The following is a 12,806-nucleotide window of genomic DNA, read 5'->3' on the forward strand; positions in this document are numbered from 1 at the left end:
TAAATGTTTATGTAGAGAGAGATTTGTACATGCAGCCATTTATGACATTGATACCAAAAAATTAAATTAAATTAAATAAATTATTTTACTTCTTTTAGATTTTGAAAAATAATATGATTTTGAACAATAAAAAGCTAAAAGTAGATAATGTCTAAAATAAAATAATTTGTATATAAAAATTAAATGAATTAAAACTAATATAGATATCAATTTGAAGCTAGTTTATTTATGTTGGAACCTTTAAAAAACTTGATTATATATGTGTATATTACATGCTATTTATTTTAAAATAATTATATTAATTTAAAACCAAAAAATAAGAATTTTTCTAGCATCATTACACTCCGCTCCTTGATATCATTATAAAATGTCCCTCAACATTAATAATAATATTTAAGATAACTATTAAAAATTTAGCATTCATATAAACAACATACTATAAAAATTCAATATATACAAATCTATAATATTCTTTAAATAAATATATTTAAGATATAATAATAATAATCTGTTTGAAGCCAATAACAGAGCTTCTACTTTGCGACCTCTTTAAAATCCTGACAGACTGCAATTAAATTTCATTCCAAAGGCTTTCTCTTCAAATTATTTGGGCAAGAATTAAAATAATATTGACACAATTTCCTGAGTCAAATTGGTTTTCCTCCATTAATGACAGGGCTTTATACTTAGTCTTTATCAGATCCTTCACGATTGACATTTCACTGAAACATTACAGACTCCTTCACCTCCCATGCGATTCTTCACACCTCACGTTTCATTTTATTGTTGCTTCATATTTCCACTTGTTTTGCAGATGAAACCATTCCAAATTGCTACGCGTCCATCATCTGTCTCTGTTCATATGCTTGCAGTCAGAGTAAAGAACTGCCCCATATTTGCCAACTCTCATTTATTGGTGCCCTAAACATCACTTTGCCTGACAACTTCGTTTCTTGCTGCGCCATTATTCTCATGATTGATTGTGGTCATATTTGAATCTCTGTAGCGCCAATTGGTGGTCACCTTTATTAATTTCTCCCCAACTCCTTTGCCCCACAATTGTTCCGCTATTTCTTGTTACTGTGGAGCTACTTGGAACTTTGCCGCTATTTCTTTTTTTTTAATTATCGAAACCATCTTTTTAGAATGAATGAATGATTTTACTCACGTCTACGAGACTGATCAGTCTATGGGATCAAGAAAATCACAGCACTAGACTCTTTGAATTCCTTTCCATGTCAGATCTCCTGCTATGAATCTTGACCAGATAGCTAGCAGTTCGGTTGATCTTGTCCTCATCAAATAAATGATGCATGTTGTCGACTTTCAAGATAAATTCATATTGAGCACGTATTCGTAAGCAGTGCACTCAATAAAAATGAAATCAAATTTTAATAAAAACATTCTAAAAATGAAATCAAATTTTAATGTTAATAGTACTTTCTCTTCCAAGGCTATCTCCTTCCATCTACAATCTAGCATCTGCTTTAGTAGATTGGTTTAATCACTTTGATTAATTATGAGTGGATTATTCATAATTATTCTTCTTACTCGTCTTCTCATGTAGTCTTCAAATATTTCGATTCTTGAATTACATAGAGATGACTCCAAAGTATTATGGCAATGTCACCCCATACCTCGTCACAACAATGAGAGATTCTTGTACTTTTATTTTTTTTAATTTTTTTTTAATTTTTTTCATGTGTCAAGTTTCAAGCCAAATCTTAGTCTCTTTTTTCTTTTTTTCAAAGAAAAAATAATGTTCAAAACTTGGGTTTTGTTTACTTAGATAGTTTGTGTATTTTCTTGAATATATCACTACATAATCAATGATTAAGATTGTCAAAAACACCTCATATCAAATGATGAAAGAAAATTATATAAAGGAGGGAAAATTTTGAAATTATTAAGATTTGTAATTCCCTTATCAAGTGCATCTATTGACAAGAAAAGTCTCCTTTTACAATTTATGAAGCACCTATACAAGTGTGCACCTATGAATGGAAACTATGAAAAACGATAAATTAGTTAATAGATTGCACTATGAGTACACCTAATAAAGAGAAATGAGTTCGAGTTTCTAAAATTTGGGTTTATAATATGAGAGGTGCACCTAAAAAAGAAGAACAAATTTCAATATGTGAAATCCACGTGTCCATGAAGTGTGCACCTATATAAGAAAGAATGTATTAGATTTTTTAAAGAATTAATGCACACTTATATAAGAAATTATACAACAAGTTTCTAAAATTATGTGATTGCATTTATAGGTGCATGTTATTATGAAGGAAAATTAGTTAAAGATCAAAAATCAAAATTATGTATGTAGTTGTATACCTTAGTAATGGGAGAAGAGATCAATAAATTTAAAGAAAATTTACAGAGTCACACACCATATAATGAATGACTATGAAATTTTATATATGAAATTACATCCCTATATGTAGTCATGTGTCTATAATAGCACGAATGTGAAGGATAACTTTTCAACACGTGCATAGTCATGTGAGCCCATTCACTCATTTCTATAAATTTTTAAAATAAGAAATTGATTATTAAGAAATGATCATAAATAAAAAGTAAATTAGGTCTTTAAATGACATATTCGGAGCAAGGAAAAAAAAATTATATTAAATGAGAAGCATTAGAAATAGCCTAAATCTAGGCCTCTTCACATTTTATTATATCATTTCACTTAATTCATTTGATAACAAACTACCAAAATAATAGAGACATTAATTATTTGTCATATCAATAATTGGTTTTGGAAAGTATAATAGTCTAATTTGTAAATTTTTGTTATATCAAAAGTTATCAAGAGTTTCATTGTATTGGTTGTGATCAATTTTAGACACTAACAATTACACATACAATTTCTGTTTTTGTTAAAAATTGTCTAAAGCTTAGTTACCATTTTAATAATTTTTATATCATTTTTTGGTAGGGCATATGATATCATATATTTTTTTAGCACATATATGTTAATCCTTGGAGCAATTTTTTATCCTCGATAATTATAGGGCATTCATTAACCAAAAAGATAGAGATCAACAAATACAATGTGATGAAATATTTTCATGTTTTCTCTAAAATATAGAGCTCCTAATGTTACAAATTCTAATTAGAGTTTGCTAAAAAAAGATTTTCTAATTCAAGAATCAAATGAATTTCTCAAGTTCAAATATCTTAAGAGGATCTATCAGAACTAGAAAAGAAAAAAACTTCACTAAAATAATCAAAATAGTTACATTTTAATCAAAGCTATTTATAGCCCATGCTACTTTTAGCTATCTCTAATTTGAGTCTAATGTGTTTTTAAATAGAGTCTATTTTTAGAATTCTACTTTTAGATTCATTAATTTAAGAGATGAAAATTCTCATGTTAGCTTGTACTATTTTTTCAACAATCTAACAAAACTTTGTCTTCGTTTATATTTATTAAATTGCAAGTTATTCTTAAAGTAGGTGTTGTAGTTCGAATTTTATTTATTTTTCATATATAGATTTGTAAGCCTTATAAATAAGTGTAATTTAAGAATTTAATATCTGTTATAGTAATAATTTTCATGCTTAGATTTTAAATTTATTGTTACTAAATTATTTCCTTTTGAATCAATTATCTTGTTAATTAGGAAAAATGTAATAACCAATGCAATCTTTGTATTAAATTATTTATTACATTTACTATTGTTATTTTGTATGTATTTTCCTATATCTATTTCATAATCCATTGTGTTTGTGTTCATTTCAATGCAATCTAGTTTTTGTTAAAAAATTAGTGTCTACATTTAATTAAAAGTTACCAACATTCCTTAGTAGTGTTAGGTCTTTTTCTTTATGGATAGTCATAAAATATAAAATATCCATCTAGTGTAGAAGTGTATATCAACCTTTTGTCATAAGTGAATAAAAAATATGTAACTTCAATTATGCTTAGCAAAACATGAATCACATTAGAAAATATTATACAAGTTATGAATAGGAAATATGTATATTGTTTAAATTACACTAGTTTTTTATAAGGAGCTTTCCCTCATAATTTAGAAAATTCAATTTTTTGTAACACTAAAAAGAATAATGGTGACTCCACTAAGGAATGAAAATTAATGACTAATTATAACATTAACTTCAACTAATCATAAAGGGAAGCAATCTAGATTATTTTCCTCTAAAAGAAGGTTCTTCAACAACTATAGTAGAAATTGAAATGATATTTTTAGTTTTTAAAGAACAACCATAGGTGATGGTTTATATAAAGGTAATCACATCAACAACAATAAAACACCTCCATTTTTATTTTTTATCAGTAAAAGTCTATATTTATATTAATAATATTTAGAAATTACATAATCATCATATATCGTATACCTAGAATCCAACAGTTTGATTTTTACAGAAATACATCTTCCCCTCCAAAAGTGGATTCCCTACTACAAATCCAAAATAGAGATAACATGTGTATCTATAACAATACCAAAAACATTAATGATTAACCCTAAAAATTTAAGTCTTTCAAGTCCTACATGTCCAACCATCATATTCGACAAAATATCATACTGCTTCGACCAAAACTCTTATTGCTTCAACTCCTTGATGAGGTTCAAACCTCCTTGTGCCTCCATCTGATGCTTTTATCTGGCACTGTCTGATCCCCATATTAGGTATAGCCTCAATGGCGACACAAACTCTACATCTCAAACCCATTCCCCACTTTTGGTGATGAAACCTTCACTTGGTCATGCCATTTCCATTAGACTCTCCATCTCATATTTCCATTCTTCCCTTACACATTATTGCATAACCCATTTCACATCCTCCTTGATTCCCAACTCCAGGCACTAAGAGAAAAACATTGAGGCAACATCCATGTTCGTACAATATCTAAACTCTAAGTTCATGTATTCCTCCCCCAAGAACATGTCAACAATCGTCAAAAAACACATATCTTCAATCTTGAAAATGTTTATCATCCTTTCTTTTGAAATCTTCTCGATTCAACCACCTCCATTATTGTCATTTGGAAATTAAATTTGTTTGTTGGCATCTTATCATTTCACATATTTATGAGCAACCAAAAAGAGTTGTAGCATAAGTAGAAACTCAATAAACAACTATAATGCTTTTTGAAAGGTATAAACAAACTCACTTACTACTTCATATTGACAATATATATTGTTGTTTTGAAGTGGATAAGTAAGCCGAAACCATTCTACTTCAACTACAATTGCATATCTAGCTTCATATTCAATTGTAATTTTATACTTGGGTGCAAACATAACTTGTGATGCTTTGTTTGCCTCCATCCTAGCTAGATGCAAGACATGACATCCTCATGAAAGAATAAATTTTTAACCCTCCTTTTTGGTTTTATGTTGAGGGTCGGCTTCTTTAAATCCTCATATTGGTTTATAAAGTCCATTTTGTGTGACTGATTTGATAGAAACATAGAAATTTCTACACTTTGTTCATGATGCTCATAATTTTTCTTTACAAAAGATAAGTTAGTTTGGCCTAAAGTTCAAAAAAAATACCTCTTAGTCATCCCAAAATAGATCTTCTTCAACCTCTTTGCTTTTTTGCACGAGAGGACTGATTTTGACTTCATGACAAATCTCTTGAGGATTCATAAGAAAATAAGGCTTCTTTTCTTGAAGTAGGGGTTTCGATTTGAAACCATATTCATCTTGACTAGCAACCTTGTGTATATTAACTTATTCATTTTAAAAGACAGGGTTGTCCTTATTTGCCTCCTCATAAACCAACACCTTGTCTAGTTAGTTTTTTTTAATTCAGGGAGTGCTATCTTGGCATCAATACTTCAACAAAAAATTTCTATGATGCTAGAGAAAATCTCTTCATTGATTTCAAACTTACACTCTTCAAACATGTCAATTTTCCCCTTCTTCAAACAAGGGTAAACCAACACCCTATCAAAGTTATTAACTTCTTTATGTTATCCCAAACATGTTGCTAATGATAGTCCATTAGAGTCTAGTTGGTGTGCGTCATGGATCTAAAATCCACTTGTTTGCTATATTGCTCTATCAGCTTGTGGTACTTTACAAAATCCCTAATAATCCTAAGTGATTTGCATGGAAATTATGATTTATAGGAAAACAAAACAAAGATTTTTTAAGAAACCTACAGGGTCTCATAACTTGACATCATCCCCAACAAAAGTGCTAAAAACGCTAAAAATGACTAACTCCATCTAAGTATAATAGGTTGATGTAGAAAAGTAACCTACTAACTCAAATGGGCTAATTTAATTGTCAATTTAGGAAGTGTGTCTTCTTGGATGATGTCAGCGTATGTAAACTAGGAAATATTTCTAGGCTATTCTATTGACTTTGTATATGAAATCAATTGAAAGCAATAAAGTAAACTAGAAACAAAACTATGTTGGATGAACAGTTGTTGCAGGTTGCTAAAACTATTGGATTTAACTATGCTTCAACACAACTTATTCCAAATAACTTGTTACTAACATTTAAGTATCTATAATCTAAACTACTAACTACTAAAAAGTCACAGTACCTCAAGTGACCCTTTCTTGAGTGGCTATAATCTTAGTTATTAGTATTCAATCTTCAATCTCCAAGCTTCATTATCAAAGTTCATCTTTTAATTATGATTCAAAAAGATTACATGGACTAATATTAGACTTTCTAATTGAACAAAACCATTGCTAAGAAAATCTAGCAAATAACTAGTTACTCTTTTTTCTTGACTTTAATAGGATCCAACATTTATACATGAGGCCGGAGAGTTGAATTAATTACAAAATCTAAACAACTATCTAACAATTGTCAATTGTCCATAATAATGAGAAGATAACTTATTCCTTCATAATTATTAATAAAGACCTAACTAAAGGAGTCGAGAGTGTTCTAATCCTCTTCAAACTCTTACAATATTAAAAAACAATTATGGCTAAAAATTTGTAGAAATAGGGCATAAGAATTTATGAGCTATGTTATGTCATTCCCACATACTTCTCCTTGTTCTATGACTACAATCACTCACAAATCAACATTAAAAAATAGAAATTTATAACTAAAGCTATCAGTATTCCTCAATTGCTACCTTCTAACTCACAACTATTCATGTCAGTCTACTTATTTCACACACAACTCATACATTATCATGAATTTCTTAAAACGCCTTCTGAATTTTGTTCCCCCTCGTTTCCTCTTTCCAAATCATTTTGAAAATTAAAATTTCATTAAGAAATGAGGGAGATATCCCCATTTAACTAAAACTAGAATTTTTACTTTTTCTCTACACTTCTAGCAATGGTTGTGTAATGTCCCCTACCTGATCTATTTCAATATACTAAAATTGATTGATATTTTTCAATTAGTTAAATTAACAAGTGCTTATGTATTTTTCTCATTAAATGATTATTTTCATTATTCATAGTTCTTAATATAGATATCAAAACCCGCCACTACTTCAACTTTAAGGAAGAAGGGTTTATGTATGTTACCAAAGCACTTAGAGACCAAATATAATAGGTTCCCTCAAAGTTTACAGATCCAAGCCCTTACATATCTTGGGTCTATACCCTCAAGGCTTGTAAATCGTTGATCCTCACCCTATCTTGGGACTTAACCTATTGCTTTGATTTAGACTGCCCCTCTTTGGAACATCTCATTCCCATCTTCTTAAATATTGACAATTTTAACATGATTTAGACTATAAGTATACTAACTTCTTATGTATTATCAATATATATATATATATAAGAAATTAAGTGTGATTGTCCTACATATTGCAGTCCATATTAATATTACTATTAATTCTGCATAAGAACATTATCAGGCTTCATATATTAAGCATACTTATTAAACGCATCCCCATGCATACCACCAAGAATAAGGACGTTATTGCATGTAACTTAATAACAGTTATGATTTGATTTGATCTACGGTGATGTCACTAGATGCTTTTGATTCCTTTCCTTTATATCTCTCAATGTGAAGGAGAGGTCGCACTTCTTCGTCATTTATGCCCTTTGGTAGGAGACACACCCTTTGAAAGAGTGCAACTCTTCATTATTTCTACCCTTTGAAAGGGACACAACCTTTCACAATCAGATCTGCACTTCTTAGTTAAATCATATCTACACTTCTCATTTTTCAAATTCTCCCCCTCTCAAATGAGGTTCTCTTCTCCCTTTTATGTCTCACATTTGAGGGAGTCACAATTTATCATTTCATTCCTTTTGATCATTCATTAACTTTAATCAAATTTTAATTATATTCTTTTATATTTATATTTTTTATTCTTTTGTATTTTAAATTTTATTATTGTCATTTATTATTAAACTATATTTCAAAGGGGACATTACAGGTTGTGTGTTGATAACTATTGAATTCTTTTCCTTCTTTTTAGTTGCATGATCATAATATATTATCATTATTTAGCACCAGTTGTAACTAAAGACATAAATGTTTATCAGTCATCTTTAATCATAGTCAATGCTTCATGGAAACAAGTTAAGGTTTAGAAATGTATTAGAATAACATTATAAATATGGGGAAAAGTGTTATAAATCATGAAATAAATAGGACAATTGATAGGCTCGTCAATAGAAATGAGCTTAGAATATATAACCTTTACTTTTCATGCAAAGATTCTTGGGAACCCAACCATCATTGCAAGGACATAGAAGTGACTTTTTTAGAGGAAGAATTAGAAATTATAGTAGAGGAGGTTGAAAGAAATATGATGGAACAAGAAGAACATAAGTACTTGAGTTGCCTTGAAGATGACGATTTAAAGTTAGATGAAAGCGTAAACTTCTTCAATGGCGAGGGGAATCTTTCTAAACAAAAAGATTGGTAGATTTCTCTTTTAAATATTTTAGCATAATGGTATCATGAATTTGAGAATGATGAAGGTTTCATAACATCAATTAGTGAAGAACAAGAAATAGAGTTTCACGATGATAGTATTATCCTACCACCTATTCAAGAATATTGAAAAGAAAATTCTAGTGAGATAACTATTTTGAACTTGTCAATCTACTCCTAAAATTTTAGATAAATAAGAAATTATGTTGAGTGGAGAGGAAGGTTTCTTTTTTGATTTAGAACAAAGGCTTGAAGAATCATATGTAATGAATAATAAATTACTAGTCTTAGAAGAAAAAGTGGCATGAGCTTTAACAAGAATTGATAACAACACACATAGTTTCATTGAAGACCTCTTTTGGAGGGCTTAAGTTAAAGAGAGAGAAATAGACTTTAAGAAAGGACTTAAGATAAAGAGAGAGAAATAGACTTTAAGAAAGGAGATACTCTTGCAAATCTATAAATTGTCAAAGATGTATTGGAGATAATGGAATTTTATATGACTTGCATTTGTTTTCAAATTGAGATCTTGTCATCAAGTTTGCAGAAGAGGCTTTTGGTGCATACAAAGAGAAGGATAAAGAAGTTGATGAGCTCAACCTTAAATAAAATGAATTCACTTCACACTCTTCCAAGCTAAAAGCTAATCATATGTTGTAGATATAACCAAGGAACAACAAATTTTATGAAATAATTAGTGAGTTCAAGAAAATAATTGAAGGAATTGGTGAGATGTAAAAGAACTCTAGTTTAGAGCCAAAATATTCTTGGAGTCGTAAAGAAGAATTTAAACAAGATGAAAAACCACAAAGTAACTTTAGTATTCCTAGTACTATGTTGTTTTAGTCTATTGATAGCATTGGAAAGTACATCAAGAGTGAAAATTCATGAAGCTAGAGAATATATCTTCTTCCAATGGAAACTTTCGTACTTAGAATTAAAATGATTTGGTGATAGACTTTGCATTTACAAAATTAACATAGAGAGATGAACATTATCATGAATGAATGATTTGTTGTTTAGAAAAAAACTCATCTTAGATTTGATGTATTAATCACATCCGAGAGATCACAAGGAGAAGTGCTCATGAATACTAAAGTAGTCATCACAAGCACGATGAAACTACTTTATTGATAAATACTTGTGAGCTCTAAATTGTGGAATCAACCTACAAGAGGAGAGAACAACAAACAAGCACACACACAAAAAAAAAATTAGAGTTAGAAATCCAAAATAGAAACTAAACTAGCTTCAAAATCAAAAACCCCAAGCACGTCTCATATTCCTCAATCTCCAAGGATCCTTCAAATCAATGTGGCTCTCAGCTTGGAAGAGCACTTGATTCCTAGGATGACTACCTAAAGAACGAGATATATGTATGATTCTAAGATCTAAATGGAATGCAACTAAGATCTTAGTGATGTAGTTAATGGATATGAAACTAGATATGCTTCTAAAATGAGAAGATTAGTATGAGATTAAGCTAGCATGATATACTAAAACATGATGAAATCTATGCTATAATGGAACTAAAATGATCTAACAATGCTGAGAGAAGACAATGGAGCTCCTTAGTAACCTACACAAAACAATTTAGCTATAGATTGGATGCAAAATGAAGATGGATATTGGATATGAGACAAGGGTTTATCTTATAGAGTTGAAGGCTTAGGAATGGATGGACAAGATTGATTACCAATCAAGGGTCAAGATTGAAGGAGGAAAGTGGTCCCAAGTTGAAAGGCTTATCCTTGTGACAAATGTCACAAAGGGGAGAGGGTGAGGATCAATGTGGTCCCAGATTTGTAAGCTTAGCCTCGTGACAAGTGTCACAAGGGGGAGTGGGATGAAATGTCAATGTGGTCCCACCTTGGGTGAAGGGGGATATGTGCTCACACATGTGTGAGCAACCTAGGAAGAAACAAAATGGATTAATTAGGATAATGAGGAGATTAGATAGGTCCTGGAAGGATGATTAGGAGGCAAGTGGGAGATGTAGGATTTTGCAAGTGGGTGACGGAAAATAGGATTTTTAGTTAAATTAAAACGATTTAATTTAGCCAAAAGGGATGCAACTTGCATTCGTAGGATTTTGCAAGTGGGAGGATTTACAAATAAATTTTGATTTATTTAGATGCAAAGGGGATTTTAATTAAATGTAGATTTAATTAAAATGGGAAAGGGGATAAATGGATATTTTTAATTAAATGTGAATTTAAATTAAATGGCTAGAGGGGGGTATTTAATTAAATGGCTTAGATAGAAGAAGGGGACATTAATTAAATCTTAATTTAATTAAAAAGGTCAATTAGAAGAATTAATTGGAAAAATTAAGGATAATTAAATGAATAAAATTCACTTAATTCATTATGCAACTTTTAGGTGTCTACAATACTCATGCATAAGTTCACCAATAAATTGTGTTGTAGGTTTGTGGTGCCGAAATGAATATACCATGGAGGATCATGGGTTACAATTTCAGTTTTGTCAAATTGTCATCATTCCAATCAACCATCACCTGATTTTAGGTGCATATATTTAGGTGGATAGACAACTAAAATTAGTCAAGCAATGGCACATTTTCCAATTTATGACTTTTGGGGAAGAATGAATAACCTTAACAAAAGTATTTTTAGTCATTAAAATGCTCATTTTTCTTACTAGTGCGAGAAGATTTTAGTTTTGCAATTATCGTTCCATTACTAGGTTGCTAAAATTGATAAAATTAAATTAAAAATTAAAAAATTTAGACTATAGTAGCAACAAGTTTAATACATTTTAGGTCATGGATACATTGAAGAATGTTGGAAAATATTTTTAGTTGAAGAGAATGAATATTTTAGCCAGCATAACCTTAATTTGGATAGAAAACGAAGTGACTCGTGGTCATCTAGAATTATTTTCAATTAGCACATAGGTTTATTTGTATCTTATCTTGGGAAAAATGGTCTACAACATCATTAATAAAGATCATCTTGCAAAGGTATGTGTTGTGGATTTTAGTAATTTCTTTTTGAGTATAATGGGATGATGGATTTCTACACAAGTTTGACTATCATGCAAGAGTTATAATAGTGAAAGGAAATAATAATTGCACAAACCTCCGCGAAACCTCCCAAATTTTTTCAAAGTGGTACAATAGGAACATGGTAGAGCAAAACAATTTTTTGGATAGTTTACTGAATCCTTGCAAAAGATTGTTGTAATTTAAACAAGAAGAGTAAAGAAGTTTATTTTGAAAGTGTAATGCAACATAGTACATAAAACAAAATAACTCACTTGTAGAGCATTTTTAGCTATTAGTTGCATTTTTACAACTAGTTGTGCTTTTTTTATTTTTTGCTTACGTTCACTTAGGAATGCTTGCTTCTAGTTTATCTTTTGCGCATCTAGTTTAGCTGGAGTTGATCTTTTACTAGCTCCTCATGCTTGCACTTTAGTTCTCCTAAATTTAGCTTAGGAAATCTTTGTTCTTTCTTTATAAGCACTTCATTGTACAATAGTAACTACTTTTGTATTCTTAACTTTTGAGTAATGTGACATTCATTTGTGGAAGGTGTTTTTTTTGTCATTTGATTTTGCAGGTGCTTGTGTTGCAAAATTCAACATGGTATCAAAGCTATCAAACTAAAACATAGTATCAGAGTGTAGATTACACAAACCCCTTCTCAAGCTTTGAGGGTTTTCTTTTCTTAGAAGTGTTGCAGGGTCATATTTATTTTTTTGTGGATCTGGTGGCCGACAATTTTTTTTATCAATTTTGGAATAAAACAAGCATCACCATCACATTTGCAATGTTAAAAAACCCTAAGATTGAAAATGTCATTTCATCAAAATCTAGGTAGTTGAAAAATTAGGTCAAATTAGTCAAGGGCAAAAAAAAAGAAGCAAAATTGGGGGTAGCTTGAAAATATGGGCACTTTGGTGCAAAATGAAAGTCACCATCAT

Source organism: Cryptomeria japonica, chromosome 3, assembly GCF_030272615.1.
Source record: "Cryptomeria japonica chromosome 3, Sugi_1.0, whole genome shotgun sequence".
In the NCBI taxonomy this organism is placed as follows: domain Eukaryota; kingdom Viridiplantae; phylum Streptophyta; class Pinopsida; order Cupressales; family Cupressaceae; genus Cryptomeria; species Cryptomeria japonica.